The sequence below is a fragment of the Chrysochloris asiatica genome, unplaced genomic scaffold (genome assembly GCF_000296735.1).
Source record: "Chrysochloris asiatica unplaced genomic scaffold, ChrAsi1.0 scaffold00150, whole genome shotgun sequence".
Taxonomy (NCBI): domain Eukaryota; kingdom Metazoa; phylum Chordata; class Mammalia; order Afrosoricida; family Chrysochloridae; genus Chrysochloris; species Chrysochloris asiatica.
The window spans coordinates 4,241,612-4,254,067 of record NW_006408668.1 but is presented as its reverse complement, the minus strand read 5'-3'; the positions used below and the strand labels follow the sequence as shown (position 1 = coordinate 4,254,067).

The following is a 12,456-nucleotide window of genomic DNA, read 5'->3' as shown; positions in this document are numbered from 1 at the left end:
TCAATCAGTTACGTCTATCTGAAGCTGCTTGTTGTCACCCAGGATCTTGGCACATAAAATAGGAGGTTTTAATAGTTACATGGTTGTTGGTGTTGTCAAGTGCCATCTAAGTCGGTTCCAACACAGAGACCCTGTGTATGGTTTCCGAGCTTGAACCGCCAACCTTGCTATTTCAAATGGATCTTGCAGGCCAGCGCTTTAACCCACGGCACCACACCAGGACTCCTAGTAACACGATAGAAGTAACAATCTGATCAAAGTTAGGAACGTGAACTCTTGGCTTTCTCAATGGCTGTGTGACCATGCTGAGATTTCTCTGCATCTCCTTTTGACATGTGAATGACTGGAAATAGAACTTGTGACCTTCTGGTTCCAGGGGTTATTCCTGTGAATACAAAATGATACCCACATAACATACTTCAACATAGAGAAGGCAGGCTAGAAATAGCATGTACAGTATGATCTCACTTAGACAAAATTCTATACAAAATTTACAAAACCTGATATGTGAAACGGCTTTTCCTTATTCGTAGTGGTTACGAATCGGGCTGCGAACCTTAAGGCCAGCAGTTCCAAACTACCAGCTGTTCCGCGGGATATAGATGAGGCGTTCTGCTCCTGTAAAGATTTACAGCCTCGGAAACCCTGTACAGGGTCGCTATGGGTCGGAAACGACTCGACGGCACTTAACAACAACAACAGTGGTACCTCTGGTTAGTAGGATTTCCACCTTCTACTTTTATTTGCCTAAAATGTTCTATAATACATTTATTCATCAAACTGGAACACAACACAACTATCCATCAACAGACAAATGTTGTTAGTTTAGTTTTGTTTTTTTTAATTAAGGCATTTTCTTTTAGAAAAAGAAATACTTTTTAAATGTGCCATAAATGCAAGGTATTACACTCTACACTCTGGACTCTGCAGTCTGAGGGATTTTCAAACTCGAATGATGGCAAGAGTCCCTGTGATCCCATCTTACCTCTGCTTCCTTACAGACGCCCTGGCTGCACTTGTTCTAGTTCTATCAGCCCCACGTTGGAACACCATCGGACAACACACTTCCATGATGTTATGTTGTGTACCTCCAAAACATGTGTTGGAATCCTAACCCATAGTCCTGTGGTTTTAATCCCCTTGGAGAACAGGGTTCTTTTATGATGTTAATGAGGCCAAGTCAGGGTTGTTAAGTCCCCTCATTTCTGACCCAGAGCAACCCTACATATAACAGAATGCAGATCCTGTGCCATCCTCACAACTGTTGCTACTGTGCCAATCCATCTTGTTGGGGGGTCTCTCTCTTTTTTGCTGTCCCTCCACTTCATCATGATGTCCTTTTCCAGGGACTGGTACCTCCTGTTAACATGCCCGAAATATGAAAGAGGAAGTCTAGTTATCTTGGCTTCCAAGGAGCATTCTGGCTGAACTTCTTCCAACACAGATTTGTTTGTTCTTCTGGCAGTCCGTGGCACTTTTAATATTCTTCTCCATCAACACAACTCAAATGCATCAATTCTTTTATGGTCTTCCTTATTCGCTGTTTAACTTTCACATGCATATGGTGTTGTTGGTGGGTATGTGCCGTGGAGTCGTTCTGACTCAAAGCGAACTTGTATAAGGTTTCTGAGGCTGTAGATCTTTAAGGGAACAAAAAGCCTCATCTTTCTCCCACGGAACCACTGGCAATTTCGAACTGCAGACCATTACGCTATCAGAGCTCCTTCCACATGCATATGAAGCTATTGAAAATACCATGGCTTGGGTCAGGCACTCTCTCTAGTCCTCAAACTCACACCTTCACTCTTGAACACTTTAAAGAGGTCTTGTGCAGCAGATTTGCCTAATGCAGTTTATTTGATTTCCTGACTGCTACTTCTATGAGTCCTGGTGTGGCGCTGTGGGTCGCTGGACTTCAAGGTCACTTTGAACTGTAAGGTTGACCGTTCAAGTTCACCAGCTGGTCCTCGGAAACCCTATTGTTGTTAAGTGCCATCGAGTCGGGTCCGACCCATAGCGACCCTGTACAGGGTTTCCGAGGGTGTAAATCTTTACGGGAGTAGAAAGCCTCATCTTTCTCCCGCAGAGCGGCTGGTAGTTTCGAACCGCTGACCTTAAGTTTCGCAGCCCAATTTGTAACCACTACGCTACCAGAGCTCCTTATACAGAACCCTATACAGGGTTAGAAATATGGTTGTTGTTTTTTTCAATTTAGATCTGTGCCTGAATATAGAACCTGCTGTATAAGCATTTATCATCTTGGAGTTCTGGTGTGGTGCTGTGTGGTTCACTGAGTCGGAATCGACTTGACGGCACTAAACAACTTCTATGAGGATGTGTTTTAAACCTAATCACCTTTGAGATTTCAAAGGGCAGACTAGGTTGTCTTTCTGACATTGTGAACAATGCTGCGATGAACAGGGGTTCTATTCTTTCTTTAGGATATATGCCTAGTGATGGGATGCCTGGAGCTTATAACATTTATAGTTCCAACTTTTTAAGGAGTACCACAGAGTTGGTGTGGTGCTATAGGATAAGCACTGGACGGCTAACCACAAGATCAGCGGTTCAAACCCACCAGCCGCTCTTAGGATACCTTATACAGGGTCACTATGAGTTGGAACCGACTCAAGGGCACTTAGCACCAACAGCAACATACCATTCTCCACAGTGGTTGTACCAGTTTACAGTCCCACCAGAGCTGTATGAGGGTCCTGTCTCTCCACACCCTTACCAGTATTTTTTTTTTTTTGCAATTAATGTTGGGGTGAGAAACAATTAGTCCAAAAGCTAATGGATCACATGAATCCCAGTTTCCAAGACCCTGAAACCTGAAACCAGATGGTACCTGGTTATCACCGCCAACTGCTCTGTACAGGAGCACAACAGACCATCCTGGATAGAGTGGGAGGAAACTATGGAACAAAACTCAGAATCATTTAAAAAAAAAAAGAATGACCAGGTTTAAATGTCTGATACAGACAATGTCTAATACAGGATGTCCTTAGACATCCTTCAAACCTGAACTCAGCCCTGTGACTCAACTTTGAGCCAAAAAATAGGCCTAGAAAGTAGGTAATAACACCAAGAAGATATACATTCCTTAGAACACCCAACCATACAAGAACAAAAGGGCAGCATTTGCCCAGGGATGTGGCACTGTGGGTTAATGCGCTGGACTGCAAAGTCGGTTTGAATCACAAGGTCAGCAGTTCAAGTTCACCAGGTGCTCCTTGGATACCCTATACAGGGTCCCTATGGGTTGGAACCGACTCAACAGCACTTAATAAAGCTCAGAAGGCAGGAAGGGATGGGAAAAATGGAAATGCTAAACACAGGGTAGAAATGGAAAGTGTGTTGTTACATCATTGGGATTGCAATCAATGTCAGGAATTAAAATGTATATGCATTGGTGGATGGAAAAACAATTTGCCACGTTAACGTTCACCCAAATCACAATAAAAAGAAGAAAAAAAGAAACGGACAAAAATTGGGGAATTTAAGGGGAATAAAAATCAGATCAGGCATAGAAATTAAACTCCCAACCAAACTCACTGCTATCGAATCGATTCCAATTCTTAGCAACCCTACATGAGGATGCTGAGTCTGTGACTGTGGGAACAGATAGCCTTGTCTTTCCCCCTCAGAGTCGTCGGTGGGCTTGAACTACCAATCTGGTGGTTAGGAGTTCAGTTGCTTATCATGAAAAGCCACAAGACACAGATGAGCACAAATGAGGGAAAGACACATGCAAATGGGAATCTCCAAGGAACGTCAAGACCATGAGAGAAGCTGAGAAAAAGGATTTATCCCCAGAGCAAACAGAGAGAGCTTTCCCTTGATTCATATACCTAGCCTCACAGCAGAGAGAGAATGCCTGTCTTTAAAACCACCTACTTGTGGTCATTTCTATCAGAGAAGCACTAGGGACCTAAGTCACCAGGAGACATCACAGAGAACTGCACCGTTTTCCTGTCACACCCTCACAAAGAGAAAATACAGCCATGTCCAGAAAAATACTCTCACCACGGATTCTACATATCATGATGGTCCCAGTTGTAGTAGGCCAAACCAGCTGTTCCTTAACTACCTTATACAACATGGCCTACTGCTTCTCAAGTGTCCTGAGATTCTTTCAGAGAGGGGACAGAGAACATGGGGAAAGCACTGGAACTTGCTATAAGTTCACACACGGCAAGGTCCTCAGGATTACCCCAAGGTCCTTGAGATCTGACCTATGTTCAACACATCAAACTCTGGAAAACTTACATCTTTGTTCCTGAAGTTTGGCTGCATGTTAGTTGTGGTGAAAGTGAAGCCAATGTCTACTACCACTGAGATTTCATGTAGAATAAATACGGTTCTCAGTCACCAACGAATGCAACTTTCTCTTTCTTTTCCTGGAAAGACATCCCTTTCTCCTGAAGCAATGGTTGAAACCATGACAAGTAACGTGAACCACATCAGCTTGGGATGAGCTACTGGAAGGTTGCCGTTGTTCTAAAGCCTAGGTTCTGACTCACAGAGATTCTACGTGATAGAGTAAAACCATCTCATAGGGCTTTCTAGGTGGCATTCTTGACAGGAGTAGATTGTCAGACCTTTTCTCCCACTCACTGTGCTGCTGGATCGGTTTGAACTGCCAACCTTAAGGTTGGCAATCTAGTGCGTAACTATTACACCACCAAGTTTCCTCCATGTTAAGCGCTATCAAAGCAGTGCCGACTCACAGCAACCCGGTATGGGGTTTCTGAGGCTGTAAATCTTTGTGGGACCAGAAGCCTCATCTGTCTCTCATGGAGCGGCTGGTGGGCTTGAACCACTGACCTTGTGGTTCAAGGTCTAGTGATTAACCTTCAGAGCCACAACACACACCCCCCCACATGAAAGGTAGGATGATTTATATTTATGTTCATTTTGTACTCATCTCTCTCATCTAAGAGTAAGATGTTTAGGTATCTGAGGCTAAAACCTTTTTTTTTTCCTACTCACTGCACTTGCTGCTTCTATCAATGTTGTTAAGTGCCGTTGAGTCTGTTCCGACCCACAGCGACCCTGTACAGGGTTTCCGAGGCTGTAAACCTTTACAGGAGCAGAACACCTCATCTTTCTCCTGCGGAGCGGTTGGTAGTTTCGAACTGCTGGCCTTAAGGTTCGCAGCCCGATTCGTAACCACTACGCTACCAGAGCTCCTTGCTTCTATCAATAGCACTGATCAACTAGCTTCTCTGTGGGCTCTGAGCAGCCCTGGTATACTTTACACAGAGTCTCCATTCTCCTTTCTGGACTGTTCTTTTTCACTGTTGGGGTCTATCTACAGCACATTCAGTAGCCTGAGAACAGAAACCCCAAGTTAAAAATAAGAACACGGCAGGAGGGACTTTCCTAAGATCTCAGCTCATTTTCCTTCCTCCCTTCTATAAAGTTCTTTTCCAATCCCACCTTTCAGTTATGTATTAAACACAGGATATAAAGTTTATATTACCACTGAGATGAATATGGTAACTTGAGAAGTCAGAAATACAAGCTTTTAAGAAACTCAAAATAAGACCACCCAATCTATTAGGTCGAATCTACAGGTGACCCCCAAATTAACCATTTATCTATGAGCTAAAAGGTTGGTAGATGGAACCCATACAGAACTGCTTCAGAACACAAGCCCAGGCACTTGCTTCATAAAATGAATTTGGGAGTTTTTCATTCATTTACATGTTCTGGGATAGTATGAGTACTATTTTTTTTTTTTTTTTGTGTGAGTACTATTGATGTCAGCTCTTTTCTGAATGCTTGGTAGAATTCATCAGTAAAGCCACCTAGACCTGGACTTTTCTTATGTTGGGAATTTTTTAATGACCTGACCAATTTCTTTTGTTACAGGACTGTTCAAATTTTCTACTTCAGTCTGTGTTGGTTTAGCCAGATCATGTGTTTCTAGAGGTACAGATTTTATTTCTTCTTGATTTTCAAATTGGTTGGAAGACAATTCTTCATAGTATTCTGTTATTTTTATTTCTGTTGGTTCTATTGTGATGTCACCGATATAATTTCTTATTCATGTTATTTGCATCTTCTTTCTTTTGTTAGATTTGCAGGTGGCTTGTCAATTTTATGACTTCTATCAAAGAATTTTTTGTCTTGTTGAGTCTATGTTTTTCTACTTCATTTATCTCTAATCTTTATTATTTCTTTTCTTCTTTTGGTAATATGCTTATTTTGCTGTTCTTGTTCTAATTGTTGGAGATGTTGGGTTATGGTGCTGATTCGGATTCTTCCTTCTTTTGGGATGTGTTTATTGTTATAAATTGCCCTCTGGGGATTATTTTTAGTGTGTCTCAAAGGTTTTGGAATGTTGTGTTTCTCTTCTTGTTTGATTCAAGGAAATCTTTTTATTTGTTCTATTACCCAATAGCTTTTAAACAGGGTGCTATTCAATTTCCATGTATTTTTTTTAACTTGATCTTTCTCTTGCTGATTCCTAATCTTATAGTCCTGGTAGCACAAAAGGATAAGCACTGGACCACAGGTCAATTTGACCTGCAAGGTAAGCAGATCAAACTCTCCAGCCGCTCCTCAGAAACCCTATACAGGGTCACTATAGGTTGGAACAGATTTGACAGCACTTAACAACAAATCTTACAGCATTGTGATCTAAGAAGATTGTGGTTGTTGTTGTTGTTAGGTGCCATCGAGTTGGAGTTAACTCACAGCGACCTTATTACAAATTCCCTTTTAAGTTCTGTATATCTAGAAATGTCCTAATTTGCTGTTGTATTTGAGGGACAGTTTTGCTGGGTATATGATTCTTGGTTGGCGACTTTTTTCTTTCAGGATTTTGTATATGTTGTTCCATTGCCTTCTTGCCTTTATGATTTCTGTTTAGAAATCAGAGTTTAGTCTTATTGGTTCTCATTTGTAGGTAACTTTTCATTTCCCCCAAGTTGGTTTCAGGATTCTTTCCTTGTCTTTTCATTTAAGAAAGTTTATAATATGTCTTGGTGGTTTTCTTTTGAGATTTATCATGTTTGGGTTTTGTTCAGCTTCTTGAATGCTTATCTTCTTGTCTTGCATGATGTTAGGGATGTTTTCTTAAAACAAATTCCTCTTTGTCATTTTTTTTGTCTCTTTCTGTTCTGAAATTCCAACCACACTTTAGTTATTCCTCTTCATGGTGTCTCACATGACTTTCTTGTTTTTTGTTTGTTTTTTCTGATTGTTCTTCTAGCATACTGTCATTGACAGATTTATCTTCAAGCTCACTAATGTGGTCTTCCACTGATTCAGATATACTCTTTTGCCCTTTCAATGTACTATATACATTTCTGAAATATTAATCTTCTGGAGTTTTTTTTGTTTTTTTTTTATTGTCCCTAATCTTTCATGTATTTCAACTGGTTGTTCTTGTAGTATTTTCCTGAATTCTTCCAAAGTTTTTTTCTGTATTCTCCTTGCTCTCCTTAATTTCTCTCGATCCATTTAAGGTACCTCAGTATCTTTCTTTTAAATTATTTTCCAGGTAGATTCAATGCCTTTTCTTCTTCAGAAACATTTTCTGGCTCTGCCTCTTGGTCACTTATTTGAGCCATTCTGTCTTGTTTCTTCATCAGAAGAGAAATTTTCTGTTGCCTCCAAGACACTGTAGAGTTGCTATCATTGTATTTAATTGATGACTGTATACTGCTATCTTTTTAGGCTCTCACCAACTATTTTCTGGTGGGTTTGAACAGAGAATGGATATGTTTGCATGGTTCTCCATTCGTCATTTGTGCTGCTCAGTTTAGGGTGGGTTTGAATGGTACTGGATGCTGTTTATTGGAGATAGGTGGCATAGACCTGGTACTGGCTCATGCCCAGTGGATGGGACACAGAGGGTACGGTTGTGGCTGGGCTCTATGGTCAGGGTTCCTGTCCCTTATCAGGTGAGGCAAGAAAAGAAAATACAGACACAAGTGAAAACAAGCAAACAAACAAAAAAAAAACTAACAGCAAAAAAAGAAAATAATAAAGGAGAACAACAAAACAAAACAAAACACAGGCAAAAAACAAGGAAAAAACAATGCATTAACCAAGAAAAGAGAAAAAGGGAAATAAAACCATGAACAAGAATATAAAAAGAAAGAAACCCCACCAAATACAACTAGGAAGATGGAAGAAGAAAAGAGAAAGAGACTACATAGAAGTAAAGAAAAATGAAGAAAAAAAGAAAGCAGCAAAGAAGAACCAGGGAGAGAAAAAAGGGGAAAAACAAAGTGAAGACAGAAAGGATAAAAATCAAGGGAAAGGAAAGAGTGAACAACAAAAACAATTAAAGGAGCAAACAGGTCAGGTGCTGGAGCTAGAGAGGAGAAAGTTCTGGGGGGCTCATGCAGTGGGTGGAGAAGGGATGAGACAATGCTCCCCACCCTAGATGGAATTTCCTAAGTCTAGGTGCTGTCTATGTTCAGAGCACCCAATCTGGAAGTATTTTCATGCGGGCCTCAAAACAGCTGGGTCTGAGGTCCTCAGGACCAGTGGGCAGCTAGGGGCAGCACGGTGGCTGACTACAAGAGTTCTTGCTAGTCCGGGGCTCGCTGGGACCAGCTCTGCAGGTCTGGAGCAGGGCTCACCTGAATCCCAACACCAGGGGTGGTACAGATGGCACTCCACTCACAATGGTGCAACTCACATCTACAGAGCTCACAGCTGCACATCTCTGACTGCCGAAGAGAGAGAAGAAGCCGTGCTGGGCTGGCCACACCTCTAGTAACCAGGGGAAGAAGAAAGAACCACACCTTTCCAACATCAGTCACTAGTAGGCATCTGCATCCAACTCCTGTCTGCTTCCAAAGCCGCTTGCACAATAAGATGGCTGCACCGTGTCTGGTCTGTCAACATAGTTCACCTGTCTCCTTTTCTCGCTACACCTGTTCAGCTTCTCCTAGTAAGCATTCAATCCACTTCTTTATCCTTTCCTCTGAAGTTTAGGGTTCCTGGACTTGCATCTGCATCTATTTCGTGCAGTCTTCCATCTCAATGTTGTAGAGGGTCTGTGTTGTGTGTCTGCCTAGTCTACCATCTTGCTGAAGTCCGCAAGCAGTAGTGTTGATGCTAAATATAGCCACTCCTTTCTCTGAACAGCAAGAAAACAAAGCTCATCTGTCACAACTTGCCTTTCAGACCTTGATCTATGGCATTCCAGTCTGTACTAAATGTCTCCACTTTTCTTCCAGTAGAGAAAACCAACAGACATCAATTACAGCTTACCGTTAGGAAACCAGGAACTAATCACAGGCCATAAGCCACGCAGACATGCCCTTGAGAATGGAAAATAGCCTAACAGGCCCAACAATACTTACTACCCACTTCCCACATTGCCCACAAAACAATTGCTCCAAAAGAATATGGCTGAGAATAGCAAGGGAGGATGCTGCAAATCATCCTCTCTGGATATGTGTAATTTTATGAACCTGCAATTTTATAGACAATAAATGTGGGTTGATGCACAAATGCAGCAACAAAGATCAAGTTTGTTACTAAAACTCAGATGTGCAATTAATTATGCATGACAATGATGCAGACAATTCAAGACTACAATCATATATTTGAAAAATTCGTGTTTCATCCCCTAAGACCTAGAATCCAAGAAATTTAGGAGTAAGTAGTTCCTTTATTTCTCTGTAAATCTAGAATTAGATCTCTCCCTTTTAGATTCAGTAAAAGGAGACCTGGTAGTGCGAATGGTTAAGTCCTCAGCTGTTAACTGAAAGGTTGATGGTTTCAATCCACCCAGCAATTCTGAGAAGAAAGACTTGGCAATTTCTGCCATAAAAATGACAGCCTACCAAAGCCTATGGGGGGAGTTCTACTCTGTCACAAAAGGCTGCTGAGTGGAGTAACTTGATAGCTCCCAACACCACCATAATAGGTAAAGATGTATCAAAATGATGCTCCCTCTCTCATCCCCATTCACCTGATAGCCCCCAATACCACAATAGGTAAAGATGTATCAAAATGATGTTTACCTCTTTCATCCCCTATTCACCTTTTTAGAATGTTTTAGGGAAGAATCCTATTGAGGCCTTACACATTAATGTTCACGTCACCTAGTCCCTCGAGCCTAGTATGGGACAGGCCTATGGAAACTCTTGCTTTGAGGCCAAATGCTTCCCCAGACTCGGGGTCTATGGCAGGCCTGGGGCAGGCTCCATGACTAAGTCTTCACGCATGGTCTCCCTACTAGTTCAGCATGCAAGAGTTTTCCATTTGCTCACTACATGGAAAGCCTTGAGCCACCTCTCCTACCTTCCTGCAATGCGAGAGGGCAGACTTGGTCCTCATAAAGAAACACAAAGATAACCAGGGGTCAACAGGTATATATGTGCCCACCCACAGGCCCATGCCCAATGTACTTGCATTCTTGAAAATGCCAAGAATTAGCAATCTAGAAACAAGGGCTAGATACATGTGCTTTTCCTCAAAGTCCAAGTCTGCATACAAAACATTTCATTTCTCAACTACAAGGCTCCCTTAAAAGCACTGTCTTAACAATCTAATGCTGCTGTGACTGAAACATCACAAGTAGTTGGCTTTAAGAAACAAATTCGTTTTCTCATAGTTAAGAGGGTAACGTCCAAATTCAGGACACAACTTCTACAAGAAGACTTTCTCTCTGTTGACTCTGGGGGAAAACCCTTGTCCTCTTTCAGCATCTGTAGGCCCAGTGTTCCTTGGTGATCTCCATGTGTCTTGGCATTACTCTGTCCCTGGGTCTAGGGGCTTCTCAGTGCAGAGAACCCGGGTCCAGAGGACATGCTCTGCTTCTGGTTTTTCTTCTTTGGTGGTACCAAGGTCCTTCTTGTCTCTTCTTGCTTCTCTGTCCTTTGATCTCTTGTAAAATAAAAGCTGATAGACCCAAGTCCTAGGGAAACTCCTCTGACATGGGATCAGGGCTGTTAGCCAAGTTAGGGTGCTGCATTGCACCCTAATCTCCTTACAACTGATTGTCTGAGCACCTCAGATCACATCACAGAAAGTGATTACATCATTACATAACTTCCATATTACATCACTATATAACTGCCAAACCACTGAGAATCACGACCTAGACAAACTGACACATATTTTGAGGGGAGGAATAATTCAATCTAGGGCAAACTGCAAGGAAATAGAATGCCAAGCTTCTAATATAGCTCTGCACACTGAGCACACAGCAGATCGGAGCTGCTGCGGACAGATCTGCAGCCACTGTATCTCCACAGTGAACTCCTCAAGGGCCTCAGACAGCAGGCGTTGTAGTGTCAAGGTCGAGTGTCAGCTGCTAGCTGCACTTGCCTAATACCTTTAAAACCCATCCATGTCTTTCGAATCTTGGTTTCCCTTGCATACCATTATATAATAGACACTTGAGGGGGAGAGAAAGGAATAGCCAGAAATATCACCACAGAAAGCTTGTAAGTCCGTCTTCTGCCTATAACTGATTGGAATACCTAAAATGGGGCTACCACGTGCCCATTGAAGGAGGCTTCCTGTGGAGCCTCTGCATTACATAAGACTATAGGTGGAATCCAGAATCTTCTGACATGTGAAATTTCCACTTGAATAAACACACAGACCAGCCTGGAGCAGCTAGAAGAACAGAAGATACTTCTTGAAAGAAAGGCTGACAGGAAAAATACAAAACAATACAGGCAGACTAACTGATTACTACAAGAACAAACAAGTTGCTCACCCAGGAGACATCAAGGTAAGTGGTCAGGTCCCCTCAGAGCCAACCCCCTTCCAAGACTAAGACTCAATGGGAATACATGCTCTGATTGGTGACCACATTTGTCACCAATAAGGGGAAGTGAGGAAAAACAGCAATGAAGCTGCAAGTTAAGCCCTACAATGTTCAATAGACTCCTGTGAACCTGGGTGAAGACCAGCAGTGTGGCAAGACCTGTGGACTCTTGGGCCCAGAATCAGTAACATAGCCACAGAGGACTAAAGTGGAAAGTGAAGCATCCAGCTGATAATAAGAGAGGGCATATGCACAAGAACACCCACACTTACACCCACTTGACCTGGCTTTAATGACTGGACAATCAGAGCTCAACTAGAAGAAGAAAGAAGAGAAAAAAAGAGAATAATGTGATACAATTGGATGAATTTGACCTATACCTTTGGATGCAGTAGCTCAAAAGAGGGAACAAATCTTTACAGTGAGGATCATTCCCACCCCTCCATACACAAGAGTAGAGAGGGATGGGAACTTGGACATTGGCTACCCATAATGGGGGGGGCGGGGGGAGAGGGGAGGGAGCTACAAAGGTAAGAAATGACTGGCTTACAAGCTTTCAAGAGGGAGCCTAGATCCAGAGGGCATGGAGGATGGTAGAATCTCCACTAAGCAGTATCCAATCTGTCTGGGCGGGGTTGATGAAAGATGATAGGGATAGGTCTCTTGTGATACAACAGTGAATTAATTGTTATCAGGACTGA

At 42.3% G+C, this 12,456-nt stretch overlaps 1 protein-coding gene across 1 annotated transcript in view; it reads right to left on the bottom strand.

Moving 5' to 3' along the window:
• The window catches only part of TBC1D8 (TBC1 domain family, member 8 (with GRAM domain)), a 156,595-nt gene that overhangs the window by 41,543 nt on the left and 102,596 nt on the right, over positions 1–12,456 (bottom strand). The gene's annotated exons all lie outside the window — the stretch shown is intronic.